Below are 16,564 nucleotides of genomic sequence, written 5' to 3'. Positions count from 1 at the left end.
AAAACCTGAGAAAAAATCTTAAATTTAAACATATTTTTATTAAAACATCTATATCTCGTTACCACACACCCAATTAATATTTTAAGAATAGCTTGGAGTATTATATAAATCTTAGTGTGTCCTTGAACTCTATTAATCACCGCTAGCTAATAATATATATATTTTTTTAGGTAATAATATTTGATAAAACAAAAACCAGACCAGGTACTGCTTTTGCTTTAATGTGAGTAGCAGCAGCAGGCCAGCAGGCACCAGTAGATTTCACAGCACAGAGCAGAAAAACAAAGCGCTCCATCAAGTCATTTCAATATGTAGTCTCTCTGGCCCTACTTTATTTCCAACTCATAGGGATAGAAGATAGATAGGTAGATAGATAAAGAGGCATGAACGAGGCATCTTCTCTTCCACCTCTCTCTCTCTCTCTCTCTCTCTCTCTGTGGGGTTACTGCATGCAGGACAGGTGAAGTGAAGACGACGCCGTATTTTACTGACCATCAAGCTTTGCCAAGTCAAACTCTTGACTGTCCTTGCCTTGTCCCGTCGTCTCCTCTCCTGCTACAAAAGTTGTCATCGGTACAAGAGACCGGATAACCTTACAAGCAAAATGGCATGGAACCAAACAAGTAGAGGGCCTCCTTCGCTCAAAACTGGTTTGATTTTTTGTGCGTTGTGATTCTGACATGTTTTGAAAAAGTTTATTTGAGGTCACCATGCGTGATAGCAATGTAAAATGTCTAAATCTAATCTAATTATATTAGGAAAAGGGAACGAACTCTTGGGGTGTTCCATGGAGGGTGGCGTCATGAGGATTTCCTTGTGGATGCGGTGTACTCAAATACCGGGAATGGTCTTTTTTCACTTACGAAAATATAAAACATCAAAATTGACAAGAAAGAATATATTTTAAAAAATTAACTAAAAGTTGAAGAAAGAGAAATAAAAAAAAATTAACTAAAAACTTTGAATCAGATTTTTTTTAAAAATATAACTTTATTTCTGTATCTTTTTAACCATTTGATAGCATGAAGAATTAGAGGGAGTTTGGCATGTGGCATGGTGACCAAAACATTGTTTTTTAAAAATATTTTTATTTAAAATTAATTTTTTTAATAATTTTAAATCGTTTTAATGTCAAAAAATAAAAAATTATTATTTTAATTTAGTTTTAAATGAAAAATATTTTAAAAAATACTGCTACCACAATACTAAATAGACTCGCAGATAAATTATTTTTGAATTTTTTATTTATTAAAACATTTGAGCAATTTTCTTAATATTACTTCGTTTACATTTAAAAAAAATTATTCTGCCAACGGTAATACATAGGCAACATAGCCAGTTTATTTCTATATCTTATGAATATATCGTCGATCAACATGCAAAGATAATATACCTAGTGAAATATTACAATAAGATCTTGATAATTCATTTAATAACTGATTTAAATTCTAACAAGCAAAGTTCAACAACAACTAATATGATAAGTTGTAGAACTTGAAGAAAGAAAAACACTTAAGGTTGTTGTATTGAGAAAATCCAAAGAGACAAACAGGTCTATTGTTAAAAAAAAAAAAAAAAAAAAGACCAAAACAGTCGATAAAAATAAAAAATGTTAAGACCCCTTCCAAAGACGACAACAATAGTTTGTCAAAATAAAAAAGAGAAAGTAAAAAAAAGACTGAAATTAATTGTGAGTAGTGAAATAGACCGAGGAAGATAACTAATTTCTCCCTCAACTACACCTTTTTAATTAGGTTAAATCGAGTTGAAAAGAAAAGGTCTCGAACCCAAAGAGGAGAACAAGAAAGCATGGCAAACAAACCAGTCATATGACCGAACATAATTTGCCTTGGCGGTCTAGGGCTCAACACTTTCTTAGCTACATGTCTTGCAAATATGGTCGCATCCGTTGCCTTGCCACCTTGAGATGCCTTTGCTCGTTCTACGATAGCCTCTTTGAAGACCTTGTATAGCTTCCAGTCATGATTTCCTAATCTCTCCACGCTAGCAGAACCAAAATTTGATCTTATTGCCCAGGCCTTCGGGGCCAGTAGTGCTAGCATATATTAGAATGAACGCAAACCGCTAACCTACACATGTTGATGCTTCTCGTCCCCACGAGAGCCATTGACCACGAGTTCAAGCTCTCTTGAGCTTCTTGCACCAACATGTCCCACAAACCACGACAAAGAGGTCAAGCTAGCTCATTATGCGCCTGCGTCACTTGCAGGAGCTAAGTTCACCAGATGCTTTTAGAAGGCAAACCGGGGGTTATCACAAGGATGCAGCATCTGATGATCCGGAAATATCCTTAGGATCTTCACAGATTAATTTAGTAATTTTGTTTGGATATTGTCATGCTCCTAGAATTTTCTTGTTGATATAGCAGATGCGTCATTAGATTATTATACTCTCATAATCATGCACAAATTTGGTGTCGAATCATTCGCATATAAATGAAAAGACATTGCATAGTTTTTGGAGCATCCTTTTCAATTCATGTACCCTAAAAAGATGGGGTACCGAACTCAGTGCAGGTGTTTAAATGGTTCTGAGCGCATTTCCATATTGTTTTCCCATCACTTGGAATTAGCTTGTGGCCTTGCGTAAAAAAGTTGGTCAATTTTGCATTTCTTATATCTTGTATTAACTGTTTCCAATGTATAATATGTCTCCCATATACGGACGAGGCCATAAAAGACATGTGAGCACCAAATTTTTGGTTAATTTTTTAAAACATTGCAAAATTCGTTCATTGTGATCAATTTATTTGGATTTTCAATCTAAAAGGAATTCACAAATCTGAGGGATTGGTTTGGTAATTAGCATGCCTCACCATTATTATCCAACTCTATTATGGGAGGAGAACATGTAAGCATTTAATACATATACATTTTATATTTGGAGTCAGTGGTGAGTAAACCAAGTTTAATTAGGAGTAGTGCATCATCTAGTTATAGCAATTTCATTTTAGATTATAAGCCTTATTTAAAGGGATGCATAGTCAGACTCCCAAAAATGAAATGACATGGCCAGCCCACTAAAAAAAGGGTGTGTGTGTGGAGGTCAGTCTGAGAATATCGTCTTTGTCCAATCCTGTAAGTGCCCGTGTCTAATCTAGGGGATTTTGAAGGGAAACCCAAGTTTTATCCCTTAAAACACATTAATATTCATATAATCTGGTTATTTTTGTACTTTAAAAGAGTATTGTTTTTATAGTAACCTCCAACTAAAACTCAGAATTCACTTATGCAGGTGTTATCAGAGAACAAAGAGTATTGTCTTTGTTGAGCCCCCAAATCTTATCTCTCATCACACGTTAATATTCACAGTAGCTTCCATCTGATGCTCAGAACTCACTTCTGCTATTAGAGAACAAAGAGTAGCAGCAATGGAAACTCAGTTGTTAGCAAACTCAATTGCCGAGTTCATTGAATCATCAATAGACATTGTAACTTTCCCTACCATTCATTTCTTAGTTGCGGGTTTGATATTCTAACCCTTTTTTTTTTTTTTTTTTATAAACAATACGGGAAGTCATGGTGAATGGCTTTAATCCAGAGACAGCCTGGTGAAAACAACGAGGAACATGACTTCATAATGAGGATCTTTATTACTAAAGATCAGATTGTTCTTTATCAGCCAAATGATGGCAAAAAAAGAGCTTACGCGTCTTCTTTCAAGCCTGGATTAGCTCACAGTAACTTACACGACAGGAACCAGATATCATTAAGAAGCGCAAGCCATCTGAAGCCCATCTTGCCACACCAAATCTCCTTCCAGGCTTTGAGAAAGATCTCACCAGGCTCCTAGAGTTTATCCATTTAAGAAACCTTTGGGAATTGGTTTGTGGTTTTTTGGAAATTAATTACTCTCGTATTCTAATAAAATGATTAGATTAAATATATGTGGATGAACATTTAATAACTGGTTAATATCCTATGGAGATTAATTACTTTCCTCTTCCAAAATATAACCTCATTTTGCATCTTCTTTGACATGAAAAAAATTAATTTTGAGAGGTGTAATTTCAACTGATTAGGTTCTAGATTTGTTTTATAAAAATCACCAATTTAAATTTTATAAATTTTAGGGTCACTGGAGACTTATATTATTATTAATTTCAAGATTTATGATATTAATTAAGATATATAAGCTAATTTTTTTTTAAAAAAAATTTTGGAATGCAGTAACTAGAACTAACACTTGAGTAGAAATAAGAGGATTGCAGATATAGCTAAAATAGGTCAACCCTCGGAACAAATAAAGTAGAGCATGGATTTATTTTATTTTATTTTATTTGCTTTATGTATGCAATTATGCATGGAAATTCATAAGAGTATTTGGGGCTCTGCTTCTACTTTTAAAAAAAGAAATTGCAATTGTATTTACTTGTTCCCGAAAAAAGTGATATTTCCATCGATCCCTGCCTGCTCTTTATAGCCTCCAAAGTTAACGTCGTTACCCTCTTTGTCTCTCTTTTCCCCACATTTTTTAATGTCCGTATGTTTGCTTCGAAAGTAATTTTGTTTTTGAAAAAAAAAATTTATGAAAAAAAAATTATTTTTTATGCTTAGTAATACCATAAAAAATAAATTAAAAAATATTTTCAATGTTTAGCTATATCAAGAAAAAATAAACTGAAAAATAACTTTATTTTTTAAAAAATTTATTAAAATATTAAGAAATAAATCTTAAAAATTAAAAAGTTAAATGATAATAAAAATGAAAAAAAATCTGATTTAATAAATTATCTCAAATAAATAAATAACAATTAAAATAATAAAGATCAAATCTAACTAATAACAAAATTGAAAGATGATGAAATTAAAAAATAATAATAATTACAATTTTATAAATTATTTCAAAAAAAATAAATAAAAATCAAAAGAACGAGAACCAAAGTTGATATAAAAATCAAATTAAATCAAATTCTAAATAATAATATATATATATAGTAATCAAAAGTTTGATGAATAAATTTTATATAATCAACAAATAACATGACATTTCTAAAATTTTCACCATTTCTAAAAAGTGTTTTCGGCTTAAAAAAAATAATATTTTCCTGAAAACTAAGCCATATTTTTTTTTTTATTAGAAAATGTTTTTCATTGACCAACTTTTTTAATGACAAACAAAAATAAAAAAGTTTGAAATATAATTTTCAAGAAACCACTTTTTATGAAACAAACAGGATCTAAGGCTAGTGTTTGCTAGCATTTTGTTTTATTTTAGCAGTGTTAGAATATATGGAAGTTGTTATTTTTTAAAATATTTTTTATTTGAAATATATTAAAATAATATATTTATTTATTTTTTTAAAATTTATTTTTAATATCAGGACATTAAAACAATAAAAAAATTTAAAAAATAATTTAAAAAAAATCAAAATTTTTTTAGAAAGACTGGCCTTCTAAAAAAATCTCAATTTAGTCTCAAACATGTATGCTTATTTTCAATTAAATAAAAAACTTATAAATTTGATCCCAAATGTTTCAGAAAGTTCTCAATGAAGTCTTTCTATTAACGTTCCTTAACATTTTTGCTAACTCTTTAAATTTACACCGATTTAGTGGTAGCATGCACATTAGATCATCACAAGTTTATAAGTTTTGGATGCAATCAATAATAAAGAATGGATATAAATGAAGGCTTCTCCAAGGAAAAGTTATTTTTCGACAAAATGGTAGAATATTTTCTTGTGATCATCCTAGCCCTGCTGCTCAAGAAGAGAGACCCTACAAGATTGAGGGAGATGTGCAAGGAAAGCAAGCCATGGTCCCGCCCTACATTGAGTATTCACTTGCCGATGCCATCGGAATGCCATTGACAGAGCTACCCACATTCCCGTGTCCCCTACATTGTGTTAAAAGAGTGCAAACAGAGAAAGTTCTGCAGGGAAAAGAAGTGAATATCTAACAAGGTGTTGAAGATGACAAAGGCCCTGGAAATATGGATTTATTTGCAACATCACAAGGAATGACAGCAGAGAGGGATGTTTGCTCATGGCATTTGGGTATTTTTCTAAAGAGGGGCCATACGTATTTTACTTTAGAAAGCTTGATTGATTAGGACACCCACCTAGCTGATTTAACTTTCCTTATTTTCATTTTTTTTTGAAAATCAACACATTGAAGCAGATATACATTGTGAAATACAGACGAGCTCTGATAACTACATTCGACAGGCATTAGCCAGTGCTTCCTGATTTACAACTGAAGACCAATGTATTTTTGCCACTATTATTCCATGGTAGCAGATTAACAAAAGCAGGGCAACTAACCAGAGAAAGACTGGTGTTTGCTATGCAGTGAACCTTCATGCAACTGGAACAACAACTGCTTCCCTTTGAAGACAAACATTCCTCCCTGAGAAGAACGGAGCAGAACTTGCTGGAATTATAGTGAGGGCAGATAGTGCTGCAGAAGAACCAAGTCATAAGCAGTTCAGTCTTGGGATTGGCAGATGGCTTTGCAGCATGTGTATTTGATAAACGAACCAAGCTCCGGACTGATTTCAGGATATCATCGATTCACTTCGCCAAACACATATTTCCTCAAAGTTGACTTCACAGGTCCATGAACAGGTTGATAGGGAACCTAGTACTGTTAATATGTCTGTAATTTGTAATCATTTATGTAAGTTTTTTCGTTCTGTTTATTCGTGAATTTCATTCTTTTAATGAGTTGCTCATTTCTCTTAAAATCAAAATGAAAAGACCTACAGGTAAATTAAGATAAAAAAAAAAAAAAATCTTAGTTTATTGAATAACTGTTCTTTGATGATAAATGGCACAGCAAAGAAATGTAAGCATCTCCAGTCCTGGGAAAGATGGCTGCGGAAGATGATTTACTGCAGCTCTGGAGCAGAAAGCAACATGCCAAATCAAACAACAAAATCACAGATATTTTTCTTTTCATGTGTTATGATTCTTGCCATTGTTGCAAGAAATCATCATGACACAATACTACTGCATCCGAAATCGAGCAACATCGAGTGTCGAAGAATCCATTAGAATGTTTACTTCGAATATTTAATATTTTTCAAGAAGACATGCTTTAAAGAAACACCAGCAGCTTAATGAATGCTGCCTGCCAAATGATTATTCTTGAAGACATACACGAACTGAAATCAAGTGCACAATCTAAAACACACCGGTCGGCCAGCATAGCAGCTTTATCTGGAGTAACAACACCGATTGCAATTAGCTTGACGCCAGCTGAATCAAATTTCTTAGGAAAATTGACAGTGTTCAAGTCCAATCTAATTGAAAATGTTCCATGATCGTTTTAGGAAAATTGATTGCAACTTCTTTGTACACTTTCTTTACCACGAAAATTTACGAAGAGGGGCAATTGTAAACACTTTTTTTTTTTTTGTCTAAAACTATCCAAACCCCCAATAAGCATAATCCCACAACAGAAAGAAAACAACAATTGCTGCTACAGAGGTATCAATCTTAATAACCCAATCTAGTTTTTACAGATAAATCTCTGTGATAAAAATAAAATAAAAAATCTATGAAACAACAAAAACAAGCTATAAAATTCCTAAATTAAACAAGACAAAATATAATCATGGGCTAAGCTAACAATCAAGTTTAGAACCACTAGTAGTTTGCTTAATTTTGTCTTGGACGGGCTTTTGTCAAGTAGAAATGAACCTCGCCCCAATGTTGGGCTTCAGAAACAAACTTCAGACGCTAGAGTCGTTTACTTGGGAGATAGCTCCTCCTGCTCTGCTCCAAATGTTTTATCCTATTTAGAACCTGTTTGGAATACGATTGGTTTCTCAAATCAAAAACACCAATGCTTGTTTTTGGTTTGAAAAGGGGATTGCATCTTCTACATTTCCAAACTATTACTAAAAATATAATTTTATAAATTATCTCAAATAAAATAAATAATAATTAAAATAATAAAGATCAAATTTAAAAAATAAAAAAAATAAAATATAAAAAAATTAAAATAATAATAATTAACATTTCATAAATTATTTCAAATAAAATAAGTAATGAAAAAAATGAGTACTAAATTTGATAGATAAAAAATTTCAATAAAAAAATGACAAGTAAAAAGCAAATAACAATTATAAAAATAAGGACCAAAGTTAATATAAAGATTAAATTTTAAGAGATGAAATTGAAAAATAAATATTAAAAACAAAATATATATAGCAATTAAAAGTTTGAAAGAACAAATTTGATATAATTATTAAATATTATGATATTTTTAAATTTTTTAAATTTTCAGAAAATATTTTCTACTCAAATTTTTTTAAAAATATTATTAAATATTATTACTTATAAAAAATTTAAAAATAAATTTTTAAAAATTACCTTTCAATGTCCTGTAACGCTATTGTTTCCTTTTCTTCAAGAACAGGACAAAACACCAACTCTAATCTCTTTCCCTTAAACCCTTGTTTACACAAGTGAGACAAAACCACACCCGCGTAAGCTAGACGAACTACACACGCTCTTGCACCCTTCAACTTTGCTTCTTTGGCATTGCGATCAAATCTGTTTTTTTTAAAAATTAAATTTTTTTTTAAATTAAATTGAGTGGTTTATATCTTTTGAATCGTTTTGATGTATTAATATCAAAAATAATTTTTAAAAATAAAAAAACATTATTAGCATATTTTTTGACAAGAAAAGTTATTTGAAAAGCAACCGTTACTCTACTCCCAAGCACCCACTTATAGCTGTGAACGTGTCGAACGGAAGCAAGCCCCTTTACAGCCACCATTAAAGACAATAACTCTAGCCATTGTACAAACTCCAACGCTTCAAAACAACACAGATACACCAAGCAAACGGCTCTGCGTGGTGCCTGAGATTCACTAAAACCAAACCCCTATAAAAGCCAACTTGTTGCAGCTGTCAAAATGAATCAAATTACCCCAAAGACCGAGACGGATGAAGGCGAATTGAAGGGTCAAGATCATGTCCTAGAAGGTAAACGCACTGGATTCCACTAAAAAGGCTGAGAAGTTTTCCTGGTCCGTGGAGGCTTTATCTATGTTTTGGTATTATTTTCTCCATGCTAGCTATTATGGAAAGACGGCAAGATTGACTTCAAAGTCTGTATTCACTTCTAAATTCTGCAATTAACTGCTTTGATTTTCAAGCACTTCCTTTTCAGGCTCCACAACTTTATGTTCGAGGGCAACGTATCGGATCAGCCCCTATGAAATAGTTAATGGCCGAAGGAATGAAGATTTCCACGTCCCTCGCCTTCCCCTACAAGACAAGTGTCTTGGTTTTTTTATTTTGTTTTTTTTTGCGAGGGATGGATGATGATCTCCGTGAAAGAAGGGGAGGTTAATTTTCTGTGTTTTAAAAATATTTTTAAAAAATTTTTAATTTTTTATTAATTTTAAATTAATATATTTTTAGTATTTTCAAGTTATTTTGATGTGTTGATGTCAAAAATAATTTTTTTAAAAAAATCATTGACATGTATTTTAGCTTGAAAAATTATTTGAAAAGCAACCACAATCACAGTGTCAAATAAATTATTAATGATTTAAAATGAATGAAACCCAAGTCAAGTTTTCCCTCTATTCATTAAATAAAAAGTTGACCCAATTAAATTGAACACTAAAGAAATTTAATTTTTTTTAATTATTAAAAAAATAATAAAAAAACATTTATTTAATTTATTTTTAAAAAAGAAACATGCTTTTAAAATACATTCTAACAACAGTTGAAAACGCAGCACAAAACAAGATAGCAAACGGTGGAAGTGAATTTAAAATCCATATATTGTATATTGAACTGTCGTCTGCATGGAATAAATTATTTATGAGCCTAGTTACACAATATTCTGTCCCTATTCATATAAAAAACAAATGGTAGAAGGGCTAATTCGGAATAAATTCTAGGAAACAACCTTGACTTAAAATTCTCTTCTTTTTCACATAGGTTTCAATTCTATTTTCTAAAAAATTTAAAAACTATTCCAAATATATATTTATTTTATATCTTTGTTCATATACCTCCAACTTAATTTTTTTAATTTTTGCTCTAAAACACTAATAAAACCCAGCCAACTAGAAGCAAAAGGTATTAAAAACTAGGAGTGAGAAAAAAATTAAAAAACTGATTAAATTCATAAAACTGGAAAAAAAAACAATTGAAAAAAACAAATTATAAAAAAAATAAATTAAAATTTTAAAAAAATCAACCGGTTTGGTTTCGGTTTTATAAGCTTGAAACCGAAAAAACCAAACCGAACCTAAACCGGAAAAAACCTGAAAAAATCGAGTTAAACTGGAAAAATTGATCCAAACTGAGCCAAACTGGAAAAATTGATCCAAACCAAGCTAAACTAAAAAAAATCAAGCCAAATCAAACTGAAACCGGTCAGTTTGAACCGATTTTAGTTTTTTTTTTTAAAAAAACTTATTTAATTATATTTTTTAATAAAAACTGTACTATATCTCTCCCGTTAAAAACGGTACGAAACCCAACCCCCCACTTGTTTAGCATTCTCGTGATTATAGAATGGTGAAAAAATCTTTTAGATGATTCTATCACATGGGCAGGAGCTGGACCCCCACAAGCCCAATATGAAAATGAAAGTGATATGTAAAAACTGGACCAGTGATATTTCTATAGTTGAGAGTTTATAAAAAGAGAGAGCTGGGGAGATGGAAATGGATGCTAACATATCTTATAAGAAATTGGCAATAAATAAGGTCCTTTACTTTTTTTATTGTTTTTTAAAATAAATTTGACAGTCTAAATTTAATAACACAGCATGACTATTTGGAATTTTATATCTTTTATTCGATAGATTCGGAGTATATGATATTATAAATGAAGGAGAGAGTGGTTGAACATAAAAAAACCAGACAATTAATGATTTGACTTTCAAATAAGAGACAACAATTTTGAAACACATCGAAAGAATATATTTGATTGGGAGGTTGTAATTTTGTTTACAATCCTTCCTTGTACGTTATATTATACATGTACTACAAGTAAATAGTATTTTCATGTAGAAATGATATAATTGTAAATTTTGATAATTGTTTTTATTGTAGCGGTAATAAAATTGTTAATTTCAGGTATTTATTTAGAGAAAATAAGTTAATGAAATATTGTTTTATTGTAGTAATTGTAACATTGTTTTATTCTTCTGCTATGTTAAAAATTAACTTGAGATCTAACATGTTTTTATTAAAACATATAACATTTATTATATTTTATTATATGTAAATATCGACTTTTTGATTTACAGTTATATTTTTCTACACGATAACATACTAATAACACCTATATATTAATTATTTTGCATTGAAAAACAATTACTTAACCCGCAGCGAGATGAGTCAAATAGTCGTGTTAACATTTTATTTTTTGTATTTACTAAGGCAAATGGCTCTCGGTGTATATAATTAGATGCATGCATAGATATTTTTTATAACTAAAATTTTAAAAAATCACATTTGAAAAGCTTGTATTTTTTTTTGCTAAAAAAATGTATCCAATACATGACAAATTAGTTGTATGTATATAAAAGAAGTAAATTACTGAGTTGGTATTTCCACTTCCATAATTAACACGATATACATGAGTATGCTTCTAGAGCATTGGAGATGATGGAAATGAATTCCATGGCCTGTGTACACACTAGACATCTTCTGTCATTGACTAGCTTTGGTGTGAAGATGAAACTTGTTAAATTTCTCAGAATCGATTTTTTTGGATTTTTCCTTGGCTCATCATTTTTTCTATCTTTCTTGGAGATGGTGTATTTGTTAATTGTAAACTAGCTACAAACTTAAATTTGAAGTTTCTTTGTGGTTGTACATTAATAGCACGGCCTCTCCTACCTCTCATTCAGAAAAGAGGAGAGAGCTCTCTCTTGGAGGGTCGTTTTTTTTAAAAAAATAATAAGGAGAAGAAGACGAAGAACATTTCTTGGAAGGTTACGAATTTTCAAAGGCACATTAATGCACAATTAATAGAGTAGGATTATAGGAAATGGACACGAGACAAACATCACATTCGTTGGAGATTAATGACCCACCCACGCCTGATCATCTACTCGGAGCAGCTCTAAGGGTGCCTCCTCCACTTTAATAAAGCCTAGTCTTTTGGTTTTCCACGCCCTATAGCACCCAAAACAACCTAGACTCTTGCTCTTGCATTTACTAAGACCAAAGAGCTTGAATCAAGATCATTTATGGTCATCTTCAAGCTATGATCTTCACACCTGCTGCCCGAGATATTGAATGCAATCCAGCTTGTCTTGGACGAACATTTGGAGCTCAATATTGGTTTGAGCATGAGAGTTCTTTACTGGTCTCCTTTGGAAAGGTCAGTCGAAGAGCTTGGAGAGGACTTTCATGCTCTTTGGACGTTTCTTTTTTCAGGAAATTTATAACAAGTCGATAGGCTAGCTAGTCCGATTCCTACTTTCCGCGTTGCATCTCTACTTTTCTAGTTAGGATTCACGATTGTAGGGTGATTTTTTTCTTTTTTCCCCTAGACATCTTGCAATATTTCTTTTTAAGAGTTGATCCCCCCTCTCTTGAACTTAATTATAGGTTCAAGTTGTTTATTATTAATCTATCTATATGCAACAGTAAAACATATGCATTTTATAGGAAGATCTACCTTATGGTACGTAGCTATAGCCATGTGTGTGGCGACCCCAATTGTTAGCTAATTATATTATGAATTGTTAAAAGCTTCATTCCCCTGCCAAAAAAATAAAATAATCTAAATCTAAAATCTCTTACGGCTGTTTGGAAAGCTTGGAGTTGAATTCAATTTCAAGATTTAAATTATTTTTTTAGTTTTTAACATTTTTAATAGTATTGATTTGAATTTTAAATGGAATTCAATTGTTAAAAAATTATCAAAAACAAATCAGATTGGAGAACTTTCTGATTTGTTAAGTTAATTTCTATTAGAATTAACATTAGAAATAATATTTAAAAAATACCCTTAACAACACAACCTTTATTTTTTACTAAATCCTCCATTGTCTTTTCCCTTCTTTTTTTTTTTCTAATCTTGAGGCCCTGCTGACATTTTTAGATTCATTAATGTTGTTGTAAGCTGTTACATCCTGGTTCAGGAATTTTAACATGATTTTCTTTTGAAACTTGCGTGCGAACACTTTGTCAGACATGCTTCCCCGTCTCTTAAAATCGACTAATTCATATGCAGGTGCCGTTCACATGAAATCTTTTTCTTCTTCGGCCTTCAAAATTGAATGTTTGTATCTCCTTCCTTCAACTGTTTCACCACTTTACAATACATTTCTCTCTATTTCTTTTTTTGGTGAAAGATGCTTGGTTGCATTTTTATATCCAAAGTAAGTACAGTGTGTTAAGTTATTATTGTGTCAAAATAAAATAAAACATGTTGTTGACAATTCATTCATCCTTCACGGCTATAAAATTCCTTTTTTTTTTTTTTTTTCCTGTCACCATGCGTGGGGTAAAGAAGAAGGACAACATGGAGGTAAAGGAACTCATCATGTCATGGGCAAGGAAAGAAATGAAGGGAAAAAAGGAATCAAAGAAAACAATAAGGCATGTCTACTTTTTTTTTTAATTAAAAAGAAATGATTTAAGAATAAAATAATTAATATTATTAATGAAATTCATTTCTATAGTTATTTAAAATAATATATTTCAATTCAATTAATTATTTTTTTATTTTACTTTAACATAAAATATTATAATAAGTTATGAACTAAATTCAAATTATATGTTTTCAAAGTGTTTTATATTTAGAAATATATTAAAATAATATTTTTATTATTTTTTAATTAAAAATCTAGAAATATGCAGTACAACCGCACTTCAATCGATACTAAGAGAGTGTTTGAAAACGTGGTGCAAATGGTATTTAAAAAATTTTTAATTTTTTTTAAATAAATATTTTTAATATTTTTTATTATTATTTTAATATTCTGATTTCAAAAATTATTTTTAAAAAATAAAAAAATATTTTTTAAATAAAAAAATTTTAAATCATTACTGTAATCACAATCTCAAACATTCTAAACGGAAACGTAGAGCAAACAACAAAATTACCTCAGGTTACATCGGCTTAAACAACGGCTGCTGGACCCAAAAAACGAGGAAGCCAAGAAGAAGCAAAAGAGGACTATTCTTCCATTGAAAAACAATGGCAAGCATCACAAAACACTCATTTCAGACTCGGATAAAGAGGTGCTGTTGTCTGAAATTACAAAGACGTTTGCTTATAAAGTGAAAGTGTAATGGACTTCTCTTTTCATGTTCTTGCCGCAAATTTCTCCAAACTCTACAGGGAGGAGGAGGAACATTCTAATCTTGTGAAAGTGAAAGTGTAATGGTGTGTCTGTCTGATTTGTTTGTTTTTTCGTCTCCTTCTGTGGATTTGGTCGTCCCTGATGTTGAGAGGAATACAATACATATTTTATTGATTCACCAACATTAACATCTTTTCGTGTCCAAGCTAGAAGGAGACCTTTCTAACCAAACACCACGAAAAACCTCTCTTTCTCCCCTTTCTTTTCTCAAAAAAAAGAAAAAAAGAAAAGGAACTCAGGCTCCTAATAAATCTACTTACCATCATCGTGCTGGTTTTGGGTATATGGCCGCTGTGTGCTATCCATTCCTTTGATAGAATGGTCCTGTCTGGTTGTAGAGTTAAGATACTCTTGTAGGCAAATATGACACTTATTACTACGTCACCCCTTTTACATCCTAATTAAACACGGTTTACATACGATAAATAATTAAGTGAAGAACTAATTCGGCTTGGTGTTTCACGTTTTCTTTTACTGTTTATTCACTGTTTGCCCTTTCAGTTTATTTGTCCTGTTATATTCGATTTGATGCTTGCACTATTGTTTACTTTCTTTTCTTCATCCTTTCAGTTTTTTTTGGTCTTTCGATTTTTTCCATTACCGTAATTCTTTGTTATTCAATTCAATCATTTCACCGTTCCTTGGCTCTATATTTTGATTCACTGAGCTTTGATTAAGATTCTTGCAGTGTCAAAAAAATATCTTGGATGTTAAAATGGCGCTCAATTTTATAAAAAATAATTCAAAATTTTTGTTTTACTAAAAACTAAAAATCAAGGGACTATAATTGAAATTGAAAAAAAAAACCCTATTTTTGGACAAAGAAGAAATGGGAGTAAAATCCAAGAAGAAACAAAGATTAAGATTAAAAAAAATAAAAAATAGAGGATGAATTGATCGTTAAAACCACACAGGAGCTGTATCACAACAATGCGAAATCCTCGACCAAGACACTTCCAATAAAAATCATCATCAAAGCTCGAAGAAGGACACACGTGCCTCTCCAATATAACAACTCCTTTTCATATGCTTGCGTCGTGTGTAGTACACATACCAAGCACTTCTATGTCCTCTTCATTTAGTTTAATTTTTAATTATTTAAAAACTTTTCAATTTTGTCTTAAATTTCATTCCATCTAAATCTAATGAAGGCCTATCAAGATGAGAAGAGGGAAAGAGAAAAAAAGACAAATGATCAATCGAGTTAGCTCATTATGATCACAACAATGACCCAAGTTATGAACTTGAAAAGTTAATTAATTTAGGTTGATTATAGTCGATATAACAAGTTGTCATCTCAACATAAAAAAATTAATATTATCCTGATTTTTTTAAAAAAACAAATCATGTTTTTATTGTTTATTTGAATTTCTCTTGAATTTGTCAAATTGATTAGGTAATATCATGATAACTTTCATATTGTCTAATTTAAAGTTAAGGTTAGATAAAAAATTGGTTTGGAAGATTTCAAGGTTATGCACTTGGCTAAGTTTTCACATGGCCAATTCATTTTTTACATTAAAAAAAGACTTGGCTTAATTTTTTTTTTATTAGATACAAAGTTCGGGCCGTATAATCTTCTAAATTATTTTAGCCCGATCATTGACTAATTCAAGTTGATATGTTATAAGTTTATGCCTATTATTTTTAAAATAAAAAATATATACTTATATGAATCTTGTTGGCATCTGAGGCAAGAACATAAGCATTTCGCATGTATTAATATTAATTCTTTGAAATGTATATGTCAGGAAGGCAAGGTTAAGATGCAGCTACGATGCTCCTATTAGTTTTAGATACCCTTTTCTAAAAATGAATCTCTCTTGAGCTGAATTTGAATTCCTACAATTTCATGCAAATATAAATATTCACTGTTTTTTAAAATGTTTTTAAAAAATATATATTTTTTTAAAATAAATTTGTTTTTATTAATTTTAAATTATTATTTATTAATAATTTTTTAATTATTTTTTAATTATATTAATAAAAAAATTTTAAAAATAAAAATATATTTTAAATAAAAATATTTTAAAAAATAATTACTATCACACCCCGAATTAATTTCAACCCTCTCCTGCTAAAAGGTTTTTGTTGCCATAAATTGGAGGCTATGGTCTCTCATATGGAACTCAATTATCTTCACTTGTTAAATTCTTTTTAAAATATGAAGATGACCAAAAAAATCTCATTCCTGTAAAAATAAAATAATAAAATAAATCAAATACTACAATTACAAG

The sequence above is a fragment of the Populus alba genome, chromosome 7, assembly GCF_005239225.2.
Source record: "Populus alba chromosome 7, ASM523922v2, whole genome shotgun sequence".
In the NCBI taxonomy this organism is placed as follows: Eukaryota; Viridiplantae; Streptophyta; class Magnoliopsida; order Malpighiales; family Salicaceae; genus Populus; species Populus alba.
The sequence above is the reverse complement of the archived record's forward strand: the minus strand, read 5'-3'. Positions refer to the sequence as shown.